Source organism: Oryctolagus cuniculus, chromosome 10, assembly GCF_051225735.1.
Source record: "Oryctolagus cuniculus isolate XC-2025 breed Fujian yellow rabbit chromosome 10, ASM5122573v1, whole genome shotgun sequence".
Taxonomy (NCBI): domain Eukaryota; kingdom Metazoa; phylum Chordata; class Mammalia; order Lagomorpha; family Leporidae; genus Oryctolagus; species Oryctolagus cuniculus.
Window position 1 is genome coordinate 59708013 of NC_142876.1, and position 7736 is coordinate 59715748.

At 47.4% G+C, this 7736-nt stretch overlaps 1 pseudogene; it reads left to right on the top strand.

Moving 5' to 3' along the window:
- Nucleotides 1–1824: 1824 nt before the first annotated feature.
- Nucleotides 1825–2600, top strand: LOC100348830 (small ribosomal subunit protein eS7 pseudogene; annotated as a pseudogene).
- The last annotated feature ends 5136 nt before the right edge of the window (nt 2601–7736 follow it).

Sequence of the window (7736 nt, forward strand, 5' to 3'; positions counted from 1 at the left end):
GAGGGCAGAGTGCTATTTAGGGCATTTGACAGACTTAATAATTAAGGAGGCCTATTACATTCACACACTCAATCCTGGATTTTGGGGTGGGAATGCTATCTATATACAGAGAGAGGCAAACAATGTGATCTTTAATCATGCTTCCTACAATTGCTCTAAGTCCTTGCCTTTGGGCTGTGTTTTCTTGGTCACAGTAGAGGTTGTTGAAATTCATTTTACTCGGGAACCAGCTGCACGGCACCCTCACAGCACAGGCAGAATCCTGGACCTTGTAGACCTCTGTGGTCACCACTGAAATCCATAAAAGAATTTCTGCTGGTGATGTGCACAAGGGTGTTCATTGGATACGCTACATTGACTGGTTCCAAGTTGGTGCTTTAGTGTGGTGTCTATGTAGCTTCCTCAGCTGTAATCAATGGTGGCTATGTCTATGGGTATCTCAATGGTCTAGGCTATGGAGCTGTAGGCTTGCAACATTGTATGGGGAGCAGTTCCCTTAGGTGGGGCAGGTTCACTGGCAGCTCCATGTTGGTACACCTGGATGGGTGTGGGACATCCACCAGTTTCCACAGGTTGTGTGAAGGCAGGCCTTTCACCCCTGGTAGACACGAATGAGTATGGCGCAGGGTATGCAGCAGCAGGGTGGAGTGCCTGTCAGTGTCTGAGAACCACATGAGGGGCAGCCTGCACCAGAGGGCCAGGTGGGGCACCCCTGAGATTTCCAAGGTGACTTTGCAGGGCTTCTAGGGGCTGATGTGCTCTGGGAGATATGCTCAGCTTCTGGGGTGGGGGCCTATTGTCTATTTCTCAGGTCCTTACTGGGTAGAGCCTCTGAGAACAGGCTGTTCAGCTGCTATTTGGGTCCACAGGAAGGCGGGCAGGCTGCCTGGTTTCTTCCTGGGGACCTTGGGGAGTCAAGTCACTCAGGAAAAGCTACTTGGCCTGTTCCCAGTGTTGTAGCTGGAAGGATAGGTAGGGCTACTTCTCTACTCCTGTAGGCCTTGGTGGGCTGGGCCATCAAGGCAGACTGTCCAGCTAAGCCCAGGGCCAAGAGTGGATGGGTGGTGTTGCCTGACTTCAGGGCAGTAAAAAAGTGGGAGGAGCCAATAGGCTTTTCCCTGAGAGTTATGGTAGGCCAAGCTGTTCAGGGCTTGTTGTCCAATTGCATTCTGGACTAAAGGTGCAGGAGCATGGCCATCCAGATGCATACTGGAGCTAAGGCTGGGGGATGGAGCCACCTGGGTCTTTCCAGTGCAGCAGATGTATGCACAGGACTACCTATCTACTTTCTGAGGCCGATAGTGGGTGGGCAGGGCTGCCTGGCTGTTACTGGGGTCCTCAGTAGGCTAATTGTTTTAAATTTCTGTTAGGTTTGTTTGTTTGTTTGTTTGTTTAGAGGTAGAGTTACAGACAGTGAGAAGGAGAGACAGAGAGAGTCTTCATTCCGTTGGTTCACTCCCCAGATGACCGTAATGGCTGGAGCTGTGCCAATCTGAAGCCAGGAGCCAGGTGCCTCTTCCCAGTCTCTCACTGGTGCAGGAGCCCAAAGACTTGGGCCATCTTCTACTGCTTTCCCAGGCCACAGCAGAGAGCTGGATTGGAAGAAGGGCAGCCAGGACTAGAACCGGCGCCCATATGGGATGCCAGCACCGCAGGCAGAGGATTAACCTACTGCACCACGGTGCTGGCCCTCTTCTGTTAGGTTTTTATTATTAATATTATACTCACTTCAGGGAAAAAAATTAGTCATGTTCCTTTTAAAAATTCTCTAGGTTAATATATAAATATGTTTTTCTTCCTCAGCCTGTGCACAACCTAGAAGCCATGTTCAGCTCAAGCACCAAGATCGTCAAGCCCAATGGTACGAAGCTGGATGAGTTTGAGTTAGGGATCTCCCAGGTGCTCCTAGGGTTGGAGATGAACTCGGACCTCAAGGCTCAACTAAGGGAACTGAACATCGTGGCTGCCAAGGAAATCGAAGTTGGTGGTGGCCGGAAACTCATCATAATCTTTTTGTTCCCGTTTCTCAATTAAAATTCTTCCAGAAAATTCAAGTCCGGCTAGCTCATGAGCTGAAGAAAAAGTTTAGTGGGAAACAGGTTGTCTTTATCGCTTAGAGAAGAATTCTGCCTAAGCCAACTCGAAAAAGCCCTACGAAAAATAAGGGAAAGCACCCTAGGAGCCACACTCTGACAGCCGTGCACTATGCAATCCTTGAGGACTTAGTCTTCCCAGTGAAATTGTGGGCAAGAGAATCCATGGCAGCTGGCTCATACGGGTCCATCTGGACAAAGCACAGCAGAATAATGTGCAGCATAAGGTGGAAACTTTCTCAGGTGTCTATAAGAAGCTCACAGGCAAGGGTGTTAATTTTGAGTTCCCAGAGTTCCAGTTGTAAACAAAAATGACTAAATAAGAGATGGTTCAGCCAGTGCCGCGGCTCACTTGGCTAATCCTCCGCCTGCAGCGCTGGCACACAGGGTTCTAGTCCCGGTTTGGGTGCCGGATTCTGTCCCGGTTGCTCCTCTTCCAGGCCAGCTCTCTGCTGTGGCCCGGGGAAGGCAGTGGAGGATGGCCCAAGTGCTTGGGCCCTGCACCCACATGGGAGACCAGGAGGAGGCACCTGGCGGCCATTTGGGGGGTGGACCAACAGAGGGAGAACCTTTCTCTCTGTCTCTCTCTCTCACTAACTCTGCCTGTCCAAAAAAAAAAAAAAAAAAGAGAGAGAGAGACACACAGAGAGAGAGAGAGAGAGAGAGAGATGGTTCACAGTAAAAAAATAAATAAAATAACTTTTTAAAATTTATTTTATTTATTTGAAAGACAGAGAAAGGTAGAGCCAGAAAGAGAGAGAGAGAGATATCTACCTTCCATCTGCTGATTCACTCCCCAAATGGCCAAAACTGCCAGAGCTGGGCCTATCTGAAGCCAGGAGCCAGGGGCTTCTTCCAGGTCTCCCTTGTGGGTGTAGGCGCCCAAGTATTTGGGTCATCTTCCTCTGCTTTCCCAGGCGCATTAGCAGGGAGTTGGATCAGAAGTAGAGCAGCTGGGACTTGAATCCTCGCCTACCTGGGATGCTGGAACCGTAGGTTCTGCTTTTAACTGCTACACCACACCACCAGCCCCTTGGCAAAAATTGAAGGATTTTTTTTCTTGATCTAGTTTTTCAAATTGATTTCACAGAATTGCAAAAGTTAGTTTATTGTGATTATTTTTGTTTTCTATTTTTTATGGTTATTTTCTTCCAAATTATTATTATTTTTTGTATATTTAGACTGTCCCTCCCCCCCCCAATCAAATAGCTAATGGTTTCTCTTATATTTAATACTCCCTTTATGTTTTCTAATTTACCAAATGTTTGCTTTTTTATTCACTTATTAATTCCTTCTGTTTTGCTTCTATTTATTTTGCTAGTTTTTCACATAAATTTTGAGTTATATTCTTCTTTTTAAAGTTTTTATTTGTTAAGGCTGACATGGCTCAGCAGCTTAAGCCTCTGCCTTCAACTCTGGTATTCCATATGCCAGTTTGAGACTCAGGTGCTCCACTTCTGATCCAGCCCCTTAGTAAAGCAGCAGAAAATGGCCCAAGTGCTCTTGGGCACCAGGGAGACACAACTGGCATTCCAGGCTCCTGGCTTCGATGTGGCCCAGCCCCAGCTACTGCAGCCATTGGGAGTGAACCAGTGGATGGAAGATTGCCTTCTCTCTGTAACTCTACCTTTCAAATAAATAAATAAATGTTTAAAAAATAAATAAATAATAAAAATAAGGTTGGTTTGTTTGTTTGTTTGAAAGGCAGAGGGAGACAGAGAGAAAGAGCTCCCATGTGCCAGTTTGAAGGAAACTGGACTCAGGAGCTGGAGCCACCACGTATGAAATCCATGTACTTCAATATCGGGTGTGGGTGTTTTAACTGGCTTCTTGGCTACCATGCTAACTCTCCACCCCTTAAATTGGATTCTTAATTCTCTTGTATAAAAGGTAAATACTTGGCCAGTGCCGCGGCTCACTAGGCTAATCCTCCACCTTGCGGCGCTAGCACCCCGGGTTCTAGTCCCGGTCGGGGCGCCGGATTCTGTCCCGGTCGCTCCTCTTCCAGTTCAGCTCTCTGCTGTGGCCAGGGAGTGCAGTGGAGGATGGCCCAAGTACTTGGGCCTTGCACCCCATGGAAGACCAGGATAAGTACCTGGCTCCTGCCATCGGATCAGCGCGGTGCGCCGGCCGCAGCGCACCAGCCGTGGCGGCCATTGGAGGGTGAACCAATGGCAAAGGAAGACCTTTCTCTCTGTCTCTCTCTCTCACTGTCCACTCTGCCTCTCAAAAAAAAAAAAAATCTTACTAAAAAAAAAAAAGGTAAGTACTTAAGACTATAAATTTTCTTCTGGATTTACCTTAAAATAGCCCATGTGTTTGTCTTCTGCTTTCACTATCTACAGTTTAAGTTGATGGTGTCTCTCTCTCTCTCTCTCTCTCTCTCTCTTTTTTTATTTTTGGACAGGCAGAATTAGACAGTGAGAGAGAAAGAGAGACAGAGATAAAGGTCTTCCTTTTCCGTTGGTTCACCCCACAAATGGCCGCTACGGCCAGCGCACCGCACCAATCCGAAGCCAGGAGCCAGGTGCTTCTCCTGGTCTCCCATGCAGGTGCAGGGCCCAAGCACTTGGGCCATCCTCCACTGCACTCCCTGGCCACAGCAGAGAGCTGGACTGGAAGAGGAGAGACCGGGACAGAATCCGGCGCCCCGACCGGGACTAGAACCCTGTGTGCCGGCGCTGCAGGCAGAGGATTAGCCTATTGAGCCGCGGCGCCGGCCTTTCTCTCTCTCTCTCTCTCTCTCTCTCTCTCTCTCTCTTTTTTTCTAAGAACTGCTTAAACAGTTTTACAGAGTGAGTGTTTAACCCAGCAGATAAGACAGTCACATTCCACATCAGAGTACATGGATTTAATTCCTGACTCCAGCTTCCTGCAAACACAGATCCTGAGAGGCACTGCTGATGGATTCCTGCCACTTACCTGGACTGTGCTCTTGGCTCCTAGCACAGACCCAGCTACTGTGGGTATTTGGGGAGTGAATCGGCATATTGGAGCTTTACCAAGTTCTCATCGTAATTGGAAAAATCTGAATTCAGGCAATCGGACTTTAGAAACTCAATTCTTAACTATTTTTTTGTTTGTTTTTTTGACAGGCAGAGTGGACAGTGAGAGAGAGCGAGACAGAGAGAAAGGTCTTCCTTTTTGCCGTTGGTTCACCCTCCAATGGCCACCGCGGCCGGCATGCTGCGGCTGGCGCACGGCGCTGATCCAAAGCCAGGAGCCAGGTACTTATCCTGGTCTCCCATGGGGTGCAGGGCCCAAGCACTTGGGCCATCCTCCACTGCCTTCCCAGGCCACAGCAGAGAGCTGGCCTAGAAGAGGAGCAACCGGGACAGAATCCGGCGCCCCGACCGGGACTAGGACCCGGGGTGCTGGCGCATCAGGCAGAGGATTAGCCTATTGAGCCGCGGCGCTGGCCTCAATTCTTAACTATTATACCACATAAACTTTCATGGTTGTTCTATAGATTTTTCTCTGTATAATGTCACTTGTGGTCAAAGAGAAAGAGAGCTCCCAGGGAACAACCTGAAATCCATAAAAACAGATGAGTGTTTGGTTTCATAATTAAGATGTCAATGAAGACACCTGCATTCTGTATTGGAGTTTTTGAGTTCAATTATCTATTTTGGCTCCTGATTCCAGCTTTTTGCCAATGCAGATTCCAGGAGGCAGCAGGGAATGGCTCAAGTGGTTGGGTCACTGCCACCCGCTTTGGAGAGCTGGATTGAATTCCTGGTTCCTGGGTTCAGCCCACTCAGTGCTGGCTGTTGTGGGCATTTGGGAGTAATCCAAAGAATGGCATATCTGTGTGTGTGTGTGTATGTGTGTCCCTCCTTCCCTCTTAAGTAAGAAAATAAATACACAAGGATTGTGGGGACATAGTAGTTTGTGGCACAATTTAACAGGGTATCCAGGAAGCCAGATAGCCCTCCAAGGAGGTGAGGAATTGTGGAAAATGGTAGCATGGCTAGATCCACATAGCTGAAAACTATGTGGAATTTTTATCAGGAAAGTCGCCAAGGGTTGATACACTAAGCAGAGTGTTGTGGTAGCACAAGTGGAAAATAGTTAATTTGAGGATGATAAAATGATTCGTGGGGGCTAGTGTTGTGGCACAGTAAGTTAGGCCTCTGCCTGCGGCATCGGCATCCTACATGGGAGCCAGTTCTAGACGCTGCTCCACTTCCAATCCAGCTCTCTGCTATGACCTGGGAAAGCAGTGGAAGATGGCTCAAGACATGGAGAAGCTCCTGGCTCCTGGCTTCAGATATAGGTACAGCTCTGGCCATTGTGGCCATTTGGGGAGTGAACCAGCAGGTAGAAGACCTTTCTCTCTGTCTCTCCCTCTAACTGTCTGTAACTGTACCTCTCAAATAAATAAAATCTTTTAAAAAAATGATTTGTGGCTCATACCACACAGCTGAGTGAGTTGGGAAAAAGCCCCACAATGAGAGGGTTAAGAATAGTGTAATGGCTTATCCTTTGCAGACCTTCTGACTTCTGGCTGCCTGGAAAGATAACAGTTCTAATGCAAGTTGTTCCACCTGACACATACTAGCAGGGTAAGAGAGAAATTGGAATGGTGCCTGGGTTGTTTGCCTATGAAGGGTGGTGACAACTCCTTTGTGGTGAATGGTGGCAGAATGAGAAGCTCTCCATGGACAGCTCTTCAGCTTCTGAGGAAAGAGGAAAATGCTCATCCTGAAGAAGCTAGCAGGTTCACTACCAGAAACTGGACCACCTTAAGGAATCCTTTGGATCCTATGTCTGAAAATAAGCTGCAAACCAGGCGGCAGAAAGGATGTCTATTCTCTACATTAGAGAATAAGTCAGTTGCCCAGGCTCTTAAGAGAAGATTCTTGAGGACCTTTCTCACAAAGATAAAGAAAGCAAAACTTAGAGGCCAGTGCTGTGGCATAATGGGTAAAGCCACCACCTGCAGTGCCAGCATCCCATGTGGGCACCGGTTCAAGACCCGACTGCTCCACTTCTGATCCAGCTCTCTGCTATGGCCTGGGAAATCAGCAGAGGATGTTCCAACCCCTTGGACCCCTGCACCTGCATGGGAGACCTGGAGGAGGCTCCTGGCTCCTGGCTTCAGATCAGCCCAGGTCTGGCCATTGCAGCCATTTGGGGAGTGAACCAGTAGATGGAAGACCTCTCGCTCTCTGCCTCTGCCTCTGCTCCTGCCTCTCTGTAACTCTCTGCCTTTCAAATAAATAAATAAATAAATCTTTTTTTTTTTTAGAGAAAATAATGCAAAACTCTACCAGTAAGTTGGAGGAGAAATAGAGTCCCCAGGTTTCTGATGATTTGGAGTAGGGAAGATGAGAATAGGTTTATGAAGTTCTTCAAAAAGTTCATGGAAAATGGAATTAAAAGGTGAGTTTATTTTGATACCAAAAAATTGAAATCCATGCATAGTTTTTCTTCATAATATGTATTTTTGTGAACTTTTTGAAGACATTTCATATGCATGGATTTTTAACCATTTTTTTGCACTAAAATACACATATCTTTTAAATCCTTTTTACCACACTTTTTTTAAATTCTTTAGATTATTTATTTGAAAGGCAGAGTTACAGAGAGTTAGAGAGAGATCTTCCATCCACTAGCTCACCCCTGCAATGGCCGCAGCGG